The sequence below is a fragment of the Balaenoptera ricei genome, chromosome 6, assembly GCF_028023285.1.
Source record: "Balaenoptera ricei isolate mBalRic1 chromosome 6, mBalRic1.hap2, whole genome shotgun sequence".
NCBI lineage: Eukaryota > Metazoa > Chordata > Mammalia > Artiodactyla > Balaenopteridae > Balaenoptera > Balaenoptera ricei.
Window position 1 is genome coordinate 11,884,337 of NC_082644.1, and position 11,878 is coordinate 11,896,214.

General features: G+C 43.7%; 1 long non-coding RNA gene across 1 annotated transcript; it reads right to left on the minus strand.

Moving 5' to 3' along the window:
* Positions 1-1,255: 1,255 nt before the first annotated feature.
* On the minus strand, positions 1,256-11,855 carry LOC132368192 (uncharacterized). The gene is made up of 3 exons (XR_009503965.1): positions 10,753-11,855; positions 1,454-1,709; positions 1,256-1,323 (listed from the first exon to the last, which is right to left on the minus strand). It is a non-coding gene; the product is annotated as an uncharacterized LOC132368192 (long non-coding RNA).
* Positions 11,856-11,878: the final 23 nt, after the last annotated feature.

Genomic DNA, 11,878 nt, shown 5'->3' on the forward strand with positions numbered 1-11,878 from the left:
CGCCCCCCCCCATGAGCAGTTGAGCCCCCCATTCCTACCACCCCTTCCTTTTTCTTCCTGTCTACTTGGAAACTTTGGGAGGCCACACTTAGAGGTTGGCGTTTCCTCTTAGCCCCCAGGTATGTTTCAGAGCTGGAGACTCACCTGCCTGCCACGCTCTCAGCATCAGTGTCCCTCCCGGTCTCTTCAAGTCCTAAAGTGCCCAGGCCCTTTTGGGGGTACCAGAAATCAGGTGAATATCGCCAGGAGCTTTGGCAGAACTGGTCGAGGGGCCTGAACGCCATGGACCAGGTCCCTGCGCTGTAACAGCCAGGACCAGAGGCACAAGAATAGTCATAGAAACTGGGCAGCCTTTCTCACCCCATCTCTACATCAGCCCACTTGGTTTGTTGCCTAAACCAAGAGGCTGGTTTACCTCTTCACTCAGGCCAGCAGGGCAGTGAGAGTCAAGGCACTTAGCCACCCCTTTCCCTATCACTAGAAAGATTCCAGACTTTCTCCTGAGTAGGAGGAGGTGAACCGGTCTTAGCATAAGGTCAAAAAGCTGGTGTGTCACAGTGTTGCCCCCACACCCTCAGAGCTCCTCTCCAGAGCCCTCACCCCAAACTTCTTCATTCTGTATCCTGTGAAGGGTTGGGATCTCCCACAGTTCTAGAGGATGCTATTCACAAAGACGTCTCTGAGGATGGTGCCCCCTGGCGTTGTGCAGCCACATGTGACAGCCCTGCATACACTATACTCACCCCCAGACTCTCTCACCCCCCACCCCAAACTCAGCAGACGGGTCACCCCAGGAGAAAAGCCAGCATTTGGTGAGCATGTCTAAATGCCAACCACTGTGCTAAGGAAGCACTCAGTTTACATTTCATCTATGTTTACGTTTCCTTTAATTCTTCCCATTTTCTGAAAAGAAAACTGAGATTAAAAGATTAACATGTCCAAGGCCACAAAATCAGAAAATCAGTGTTCCTCCAAGTATGATCAGTGGACTGCCTGTAGCTTTTAAAATGCAGATACCTGGGACTTCCCTGGCAGTCCAGTGGTTAAGACTCTGAGCTTCCAATACAGAGGACACAGGTTCGATCCCTGGTCAGGGAACTAAAATCCCACATGCAACGCGGCCAAAAAAAAAAAAAAAAGCAGATACTTGGATGCCACTCCAGGTCTACTGAAAATCAGAATCTCTGTGCCTGAGGCCCACTCACTCACTCAGGGTAACTTACAACCCACCTGACGGAGCTCACGAACACGACTGCTGGAGCTCTGCCTTGTTCATCCCGTCCATCGATCAGCCATGTTCTCAGCACCAGGTAATGCCAGGGTCTGCAAAGCAGCGAGAAGTCATACAAGTAGGTATCGAGGGAGACCTTGGCTAGGGCTTGGGCGACAAGGCAAGTCAGATGGGGTAAACTGGAGTTAGCAGGGGACATATGGGGGAAGACGAGGCACTAACCGACCACTCTGTGAAGAAGATTGTCAGAGGGTGTCAGCAAGCAGGTGGCCCATCTGTCTTCCTGTGCACGGGAATGAGGTGATGAAAGTCCAGCAGCGTGAAGGTTGGGGACCTGCGTGAATCGTGGAGAGTCTGATGCCAGGTGATGACAGTGGGAACTCAAGAGCAAGGCGACTTCAGACTGGTTTAAGAAAAGGTGAGTTTGTGTATGCTGCCTTCCTGTGGCCAAATCCATGAACTACATTCTCACTGGGTCCTAATTCAGGGAAAGAAAAGTTTTCAGATATTCAAAATTTTGAGGTTGTTGAAGTCTTCAGCAATCTTTTTGAAGCTCCAATATCTAGCTCCTAGAATCGTAGCATCATAGGTTTTATTTATGAAAGAGACCCTGAGAAACTCCCTGCAGTGGATGACTCCGTCTTCAGGTCTTATGCCCTGTCCAGTGTTGCCCGTGAAAGGCTAAGGTGACAGGGTCAAACATCTCTGCCTGTTACTTGCCTCTAAAAAATACCTATCAGAAACACTTTCAGGAGCCTAGAACTCTATATAAAGGCTCTTAAAAATTCTGCCCATGGCTCTTTGTGGGTTGGGATAGTGACCTATGCCAGTGAAAATGAAAAAAATTTCCCTTCTATCTACTTCTGTCTGTCTTAAGCCGAGACAGTGCTATTGTGGGAAGCCCTGGTTGGAGGTGGGGAGAGAAATGTGGGGCTGGTTCAGCAGGAGAAGGAAACTATAAGAAAAAAACACTTTGAATTTTCCATTTAAATGTTCCACCCTCACCCCAGGTTCAAGTCTTCAACCCTCCATCACTTGGCTCCGGCAACACAGTCCTTTCCAGTCTTCCCCATAAGTGTCAGTAACATTATCCCAGGAACCAAGTGTTAAGTCCCGAATCACCTTTGACTCTCCTTTATTACCCCATAGCCATTCTATCTCTAGGTCCTGGGAATTCTTCCAAGCATTTTTCCTATTCATCATTTTCTTTCTAGTCCTATTGCCCCTACCATGGTTCATGGTCTGTTTGTCTTATGCCCAGACTTGTGAAAAGGGTTCTCCTAACCTGTCCCCCACTCCCATCCCAAAAGGAGTTGGGACTGGAGCTCGGTAAAGTGGTCTGAGCTGGTGATGAGCTTCTGGTTGGCATCTGAAACCGCAGGAATGGATGAGATGGTCTGGGGCGGAGTAAGAGGGAGCAGAGACCTTAAGGTCAGGCTCTTGCCAGGAGCAAACTTAATGAAGAGGCAAGAGTTGGATGGGGTGGGCTGATGAGTGAATTGGAAGTGAAGTCATGGAGGCAGCATGTCTTGGCTGAAGGAGGACTTGAGAGAGGCGGGTGATTGAGGGGGCTGTGGGTTGAAAGAGGGCTGTTTAATCATTTGTTTAAGATGCAGGTTTATATGCACATGGGAAGGATCCAGTCTAGAGGGAATACGTGACCTTGGGCAGGTGAATCCATCTCTCTGAGCTCATATCTCCTAATCTAGAATAGAAGACTAAGGACTATGCGCTCTGCCTATTTCACAAGGTTTTGTGATGCCCAAATTAATAAGTATGAAGATGCTATAAAATGCTATAGTTATTATTTTTAGAAGTGATAGGAATTAAATAGGATAGGATTAGTGGGGAGATAGTACATATGTATCTGTTAGATAGGTAGTTTGTCAAGTGTTCACTGTGACCAGAACTTTAATCCATCATCTAATCTTCACAACAGTTGAGGTTGATAATAATATTCTTATTTTGTAGAAAGGAAAAGGAGGCTTGGAGAAGGTAAATAAAAAATTTGTCCACCACCCAGGTGGTAAAGAGCGAAGCTGAATCCAAACTCATTAATAGCAGGGCCGTGATGGTATGTAATTAGAGTCTCTCCATTATGGACAACGGAATTAAATCACATAATATAAATTTACTATTTCAATAAATTTCATTTTAGAAGGATAGTGTGGTTATAAGTGTTCAGAACAAAAAAAAAAAGATTAACAAAGAAAAAACTCATGGGCACAAGGACTAAATAATTGAAGTTGCTCATGACCAAAGGACATCTATCTCTAATTTAACCAGGCACCACTAGGTGTACTAAATGGACCACAGTTGAGGCCAAAATGGAGGACTCAAAGCCACACCCTTGACTTCTAAAGAACCCTTTATTCCATCCATGAAAGCATTCCTGGTTGTCCCCCTTTCTTCACTTATAGAGAATCCCTGAATTTTAGTTGGCCAGAGGCTGCCCAAAATAAAGACTACCTTTCCCAGTCTCCCTTGCAGGTGTGACTGTGATTAAATTCTGGGCAGTGGCTGGTGAGTAGACGTTATGTGTGCAGCTTCAGGACCAAGTCCTTCAAGGGAATGGGTATGCCCTCCGCTAGTCCCTTTTCCACTTCCACCTGATGATGGGACCTGGAACAGTCATCTTGGTCTGTGGCATTGAGAATAGCAGAGCTATGTGAGAGATGAAGCCTGGGTCCCTAATGAACACCATCAAGCCACCATGCTAGCCCCAGACATGGTCTGGACCTGGGAGAACTTTTATGCAAGAGAGAAAGAAACACTTCAATTGTTCACGTTACTGAACTTGAGGCTTTTCTGTTGAAAACCAAAGCCTAAACTGAATTCTAACTAATATACCATCATTTAGCCCATTTTCTTTTATATACAAATTAAGGCAGAACCTCAACATCCCCATCTATAAAATGGGAATAATTGACAGGGTTTGGGGAAGACTAGAGATAATACATGTAAGTTTTCTTGCTAGTGCTGTGGTTCACAGTGGACAATAATATAATACAACAATATTATAACCTGTTGTAACTTTAAAAGATGCATTCCTGAAATAAAATCCATGGTTGCTTTAAAATATTCCACACACACCACCCCCAAATAGTGTAGGGGAGAGGAGGAACAAAAACAGCAAAATTGAGAACTGATGTAAGATGAAAGATGGGTACATGCGGGTTAATTACACTGTTCTCTCTAATACTGTGTTTGAAAATATTCATAGTGAAAAAGTTAAAATAAATAAGATCATTCCACAGAGGAAAAAAAAAGGAATTCCTGGACATAATCCAAAGTGCCTCCTTGGGAAAAATGAAACCATATTAAATGCAGTGAGAAATTAAATTTGGGTACCCAAGAGGGAGGGCAGATGGATCAGGCTGAAGAGTGTTTTTATTTTCAGCAGTTTCCACAGCCCGGGGCACTGCTGCCAGCCCTTCTGTAGCTCCCCAAGGTGGCCGCAGGACAGTGGGCTGTGGGATGCTCTCGGAAAGTGCCTGCATGGAAGCGGATGGAGCCCGCCCCGCCCACTCCGGGTCAGCTCCATGACTCCTGTGACTTTGACCTTCTTGGTTTCCAGTCCTTTACCCCACCTGTGAGTGAGCTCACCAGGTCCCCCACTGCCTATGGAAAACCTCTGAAGCAACAGAGTGACTGCATGACTCTTGCCATTGTTGATGCCAGCGATTCTAACACACGTGGCTATCAGGTCCCAGCCCACACTATGCTAGAAGCATCAACTAGGAAGGGAGAGCAGGTTGCTGCAGGCAGATTCATTGTTAGTAGCAAGAAGAACCTCTAAGCAAGAAAGAACAAATGCCTAGCCAATGCAAGAACCCACAAATCACAGGCATCTGTGGCCACTTAAGGGACAAAGAACCCCACACACTTCATTAACTCCTGAGGGCACCCCGTTATTACCCAGCCCAGCCCAGTAATTATTGTCTATTTTGGTAAGTCGTGAAGAAAAGCTTAAATTCTGTTCTGCATCCTCTATTTTAGAGAGAAAAAAGCACACGATGTATTTCAGAAATTTTTCTGTTAAAAATGTTTGCCATAAAATAATTGGGGGCTTAAAGATAAATTTCAGGAACATGGAACATCAGTTTAGATTTCATTTTGTCAAGTGGTCAAGTTGCCAGTCTGTACCAGAGTATTTTACCACACTCAATCCTTCACAATGAGTAGCAGCAGTGTGCAGGCTTCACTGGGGACCTCCAAACAAGGGGTCAAAACCACAAATGCTGACAGAGACAGGGTAGGGAATGTGAGGGAAGCTGGCTGGATAGGGACCGTGGCAAACAGGAACAAATGTCCCCCCTACAAGAAGCAGCTGCTATTCAGCTCAAGTCTCTTGCCATGCCGGAGAGGGAGCTTAATGTAGCAATGTAGGCAGATCTTTCTTTCTTTAAAAGCAAAGGCAGACAGCGACTTCTATGGCAGTCCAGTGGTTGGGACTTCGCCTTCCAATGCAGAGGGTGCGGGTTTGATCCCTGGTCAGGGAGCTAAGATCCCACATGCCTCGGGGCCAAAAAACCAAAACATAAAAGAGAAGCAATGTTGTAACAATTTCAATAAAGACTTTAAAAATTGTCCACATCAAAAGAAAAAAAAATCTTAAAAAAAAAAAAGCAAAGGCGGACGGTGACTATCCGAACAGGAAATTAAGAAAATATTTCCATTTACAATAGTATCAAAAAGAATAAAATGGAGGCGAAAGACTTGTACACTGAAAACTGTAAAACATTGCTGAAAGAGATCATAGGACACAAATAAATGGAAAGCTATCCTGCATTCATGGATTGGAAGACAGTATTGTTAAGATGGCAGTACTACCCCATTAAATCTGCAGATTTAATGCAATCCCTATGAAAATCCGAGCCATCTACAGATTTAATGCAATCCCTATGAAAATCCAAACACCAATTAATGCAGAAATAGAAAAAAAATCCATCCTAAAATTCATATGGGATCTCAACAAATCCCAACGGTCAAAATCATCTTTCAAAAGAAAAACAGAGTTGAAGGTCTCACACTTCCAGATTTCAAAACTTATTACAAAGCTGCAGTAATCAAAACAGTGTGGTACTGGCATAAAGACAGACATATAGAGCAACGCAATAGAGCGTCCAGAAATGAACTCTTGTCATTTGATCTTCAACAAGGGTGCCAAGACCACTCAATGGGGAAAGGACAGTCTCTTCAACAAATGGTGGTGGGAAAACTGGATATCCACATGCAAAAGGATGAAGTTGGATCCTTCCATTACACCATATATAAAAATTAATTCAAAATAGATTGAAGACCTACATATATGACCTAAAACCATGACACTGGCAATAACTTCTTGGATATGACATCAAAACACAGGCAACAAAAGTAAAAAGAGAGAAGGACTACATTAAAATTAAAAAAAATTTTGTGCAGCAAAATGAAAATGCAACCTACAGAATGGGAGAAAATATTTGCAAATTATATATCTGGTAAGGGGCTAATATCCAGAATATATAAAGAACTCATACAACTCAACAACAACAACAAATAACCCGATTAAAAAAGGGGCAAAGGACTTAAACAGACATTTCTCTAAAGATGATATGCAGATGGCCAAAAAGCATGAGAAGATATTCAACATCACTAATCATTAGGGAAATGCAGATCAAAACCACATGGAGATATCACCTCATATCCATTAGGATGCCTACTATTAAAGAAAAGAAAGAAAATAACGAATGTTGGTCAGGATGTGAAGAAATTGGAATCCTTGTGCACTGTTGGTGGGAATGTAAGATGGTGAATCTGTTGTAGAAAACAGTATGCCAGTTCCTCAAAAAAGTAAAAATAAATCAAGAGATTCCACTTTTAGGCATATATTCAATACTCGAAAGAATTGAAAGCAGGGTCCCGAAGAGATATCTGTATACTCATGTTCACAGCAGCATCAATCACAATAGCCATGGGGTGGGAGCAATCCAAATGTCCATCAGTGGATGAATGGGTAAACAAAAATGTGGTATACACATACAATGGAATACTACTCAGCTTTAAAAAAAGGAAGGAAACTCTAAAATATGCTACAACATGGATGAACTTTGAGGACATTATGCTTAGTGAAATAAGCCAGTCACAAACAAGTGATTCCACTTATTTGTGGTACCTAGCATAGTCAAATTCTTAGAGACATAAAGTAGACGGGTGGTTGCCAGGGGCTGGGGAAAGGAGGAAGAGGGCATTTGTTTAAAGGTTCAGAGTTTCAGTTCTACAAGATGAAAAGTTCTGCATATTTGTTGCACAATAATGGGAATATGCTCAATACTACTGAACTGTACACTTAAATATGCCTAGGATGGTTAGTTTTATGCTTCTTTTAGCACAGTTGATTTTTTTTTTTAAACAAAAAAGCAGAGGTAAAAAAAAATTTTTTTATGGGAAATCTCCCCATTTGCATATGTTGGCAACTGTTTTGATCCTGTAGTTGCCTATCTTATGGCGATTTCCCCATCTTTCATAACAACTAGCTGAGCCCCAAAGGTATCTCAGTGACCAACCCTCCAGCACATGACTCAGGTAAAGCCTAACTGGTTTAAGTGAATCATAGCAGTCTCATCCTCCTTGCTGGTGATGGATATAGAGGTGGGCATGTGACCCAGTTCTGACTGATAAGGTGTGAGGGGAAATCTGGAGGTTTGTAGGAAAGGTTTCGTGGCTCTGAAAATGAAACATACTAGGGAGAAATGGTCCTATTCCATTTCTGGACATTGATTTATAACAGCATAAGATATCTGGAGCAGCTGCAGTAATTTTCTAACCCAAAGGCAGCCCCAGGCAGACCAGAAAGATGGAAAGAATCTGGGGTCTCAGTGTCACAGGGCTGGACACAGCCTTCTTGCCTCCAGACTTTCTGTTATGTGAGATCTTCCATGCCCTTATTGTTTAATCATTGTGAGTTGCAATTTATAGTTGCAGCTTAGAAGATCATAAGTGATACAGAGGAAAAAAAGCATATGGATCAAATAAAAGAAGTCTGCAACTGAATCTGATCCAGAGGCAGGCGATTTACTACCCCAGGTGTTTCCCTAATCACTTGCATTAAGCACTACTTCTTATGGGAGTTCCCCCTGCATGTCAAACTCAGAGACCCTACCCTCCTTTTCTCCATGGCAGAGACCTCAGAGAAGGCCTAAGCCATCACTATGTCCAACATCAAGCATCAGACTACAGTGATTTCCTCTAAGATGTCCTTGGTAACGTTGCTGAACAAGTTCAAGTACATCTGCATCTCTGGTTGCCCGTTTCTGAAAATGGCTCTTGCTACTGCCAGCCCTGTAACTGTCAAATACAGCAGTCATCCTCCTTATCCCTATAATATTCTTTGATATTGAATCTGCTTTGTCTGATATTAATAGGGCCACACCAACTTTCTTTGATTCGTGTTAGCATGGTATATCTTTTTCTATCCTTTTACTTTTAACTTACTTGTAGGCTTATATTTAAGTGGGTTCCTTTTAGGTAGCATATAGTTGGGTCTTGCTTTTTTATCTAATCTAACAATCTCTGCTTTTTATTTGCAGTAGTCACTTTCTAGTCATCTGCTTTAAAAAGGAAAAAAAAAAAGCCATTCTTCTTTCTGCACCTAGGAATATTTTTTTTCCTAACACGACATTTAAGAAAGAGTTGTCATTCCTTACATAAATGTACATGGTGATAGCAGGGGGGTTGGAAATGTGGCAGTGCCTGGCAAAGATGCCTGGGGATGGGATGGGATGGGGCAAGTTATAGTAGTGAGAACTGCCAGTTGAGTTTTGCAATAGTTTAGCTGGTATACAGAGGACCTGAACTTCAGGGCCTCTGAAGAAGGTCCTTTCTACCGGAAGAAGAAACAGGAGCTGGTGACACATTAGTTACAATCACCAAGACTTCTCTTTCCTGGTCTCTGTATCTTAATCACCCTCTTTCCTGAAATTATGTAAAGAATAAAAAAAGTTCAGAGTGTCTGAGCTGGTAAGAATTTGGAGCAATTAGTCCAATCTTTCCTTTTACAGTTGAGAAAAAGGTAGTAAGGAAAGTGAAATATTATGCCTCAGGTCTTGCCCCTGGCTAATGGTGGTGCTTGGAATAGGACCAAGTCCTTCACAGATTTCCAGAAAGACTGGAGGACCTTATTGCTTTAATGTTAACCTTTGTATTCTCCTTAAAGGAAAAAAAAGATCCATTTGTTAATTTCTACTCTTTACCCTTGTTTTGATTTGCGGCCCTACTCAGAGACTTGAGAAAAAAACCAACAACAAAACAAACAAGGGACATCATAAGAACAGAATGAAACACACATACAGCAAAACAGATTCGCAGAGCAACAGGGACACGTAGATAAAACAGCGAAAGAAAGTGAGACTAGAAGAGCTTCCCTGGTGGCGCAGTGGTTGAGAATCTGCCTGCCAATGCAGGGGACACAGGTTCGAGCCCTGGTCTGGGAAGATCCCACATGCCGCGGAGCAACTAGGCTCGTGAGCCACAACTACTGAGCCTGCGCATCTGGAGCCTGTGCCCTGCAACGAGAGGCCGCGACAGTGAAAGGCCCGCGCACCGCGATGAAGAGTGGCCCCCGCTCGCCGCAACTAGAGAAAGCCCTGGCACAGAAACGAAGACCCAACACAGCCAAAAATAAAAATAAATAAATAAATAAAATTAAAAAATAAAAAAGAAAGTGAGACTAGAAGAGACAAGATTTTCCAGGGAGGTGCCTGGCATGTAGGGTTATTAGCCCCATCTTGTGGCCTTTTCGGATATTGTCTCGAAGGTTAATTTTTGAACCAGCAAGCCTAACTGGAGACCTACTTGCTGGGTGAGTAGATCTAGCACAGTGGGCCTCAAACTTTAGTGTACCTGAGAATCACCTGGAGAGCGTGTGAAAAACGCAGATTCCTGGGCCTTTCCCCCCAAAGAGGCAAGTAGATCAAAGAATCTGGACTCAAGAATCTGTGCTTTTATTTAGAAAGCTCCCCAGGTAACTGCAGGAGGACCACTGATCATGTATAGGAAACACTCCAGAAAGCAATAACACTTAGTGGCATCCATCGGCTTGGCATTGTGGGGAAAGGCCTATTCTGAGCAAAAGTTTGAAAGGAAATTGTCTAGATTTTAGCCTACTTGCAAGCTAACAAGTATCAATGGAAAAAATGCTGCCTGCCATATCAGTAAACAAAGGATGCTGCAGCCATCAAGCCATCACATTAACGCTACCCCGACCTAGCAGTCAACTGCTGCAGCCACCGCCCCCCTGCCCCCAATGATACACCCCGAAGAGACTCAGGATGAGAAAGCACAGGATACTGGCCTCAGATAGCTGAGATGCATATCAAAGGAATGATTTTAGTGAGCCCAGACTCTTGCATCTTCCCATACATAGAAAAGTGCTAAATTCCCTAACTTGAGATATCTGGTTTTCTTTAATTAACAGTAATCTTTTCAAGTTCCGACTACCTGGTCTTTGTTGCAAAAACTATATATCCTGGATCCTTGCCTACCTCTTTGGAGCAAGCAGTCCCTCAGAGCTTAAGTCCTCTGTTTTGTCCGCCAAATAAGACGTAATTCTCAGCTTTTAAGTTGTGCTTTTTTTTTTTTCTTTCTAGTCAACACAAGTTAGCATGCCACAGTTTCAGGAATGCTGGTAGATGAACTCTTGAGTCAAAGGACAGTTTATTACTAACAGCAATGGCAATAGTCAGATTATAGTCATTTGGGCCAGTTTCCTGAGCCTTAATTCCCAAAAGCCTACATGATGTGGGCCACAGGAGGAAGCTTAGGGAACCCAAATCTTTTATAATGAAGAGTAAGATGGCCAGATCTTTGCCTGGAGGGAGACATTATCTCTGCCTTCCGAGGCTGTTCATCATAGAAACGTCCTTGAAAAGACAGTCCAAAAAAGGCAGTGTCTCTGGGTGGCATACAGAAACACGAGACCTGTGGAGACTTGTCTTCCAACGGAAACCGGAAATGAAAGTGTTCCAGGGGAAAGGAATCCCACATCTGAACGTTGTAAAGTGATCAACGTGACACAGGTTGGAGAGACTCAGGCCTGCTGTACCTGGCAGGAATTTAGCCTGGATTCCAGTTCCCATAGCTAACTTTGCAGACGTCCTTGATCTCTGTTTCACTCACGAGGAAATAGATTTTGGAAAGATGGTGACTTGCCTGCCTATTCAACCACGGGACAAGAATCGGAGCTTCTCAGAGGTCTTCCACTAACCCCCTTCTCTCATTTGTTCCCGCCTTACCCCAGGGGGGCAGGCACAAGACTGCCCAAAATAAGTAGGCAACTAATGCGAGCGGGCACAGATCTTTGAAAGGGCACTGCAAACTCTTTTAAGCGGTGAAAAACCTAACGACGCCGTTAAGATCAGACTTCACTTCAGAACCACGAAGTAAGGAGCTCTGGCTTCTCCCACCTCACGGGCCTGAAATTTCCGGGAACCGCTTAAGGAAGGGGCTCCTAGACTTCATTTCCCATTTGAAATCGGAAGTAGGTTGCAGCGACACGGAGGCCCTGGAACACTGCTTGAGAGCTTCTTCCCGGCTAACCTGGCTCGCCTAGGACTGACCGGGACTGCGCAGCATACCGTACCCACCCCGCTCTTCCGGGGTTTCCCGAGC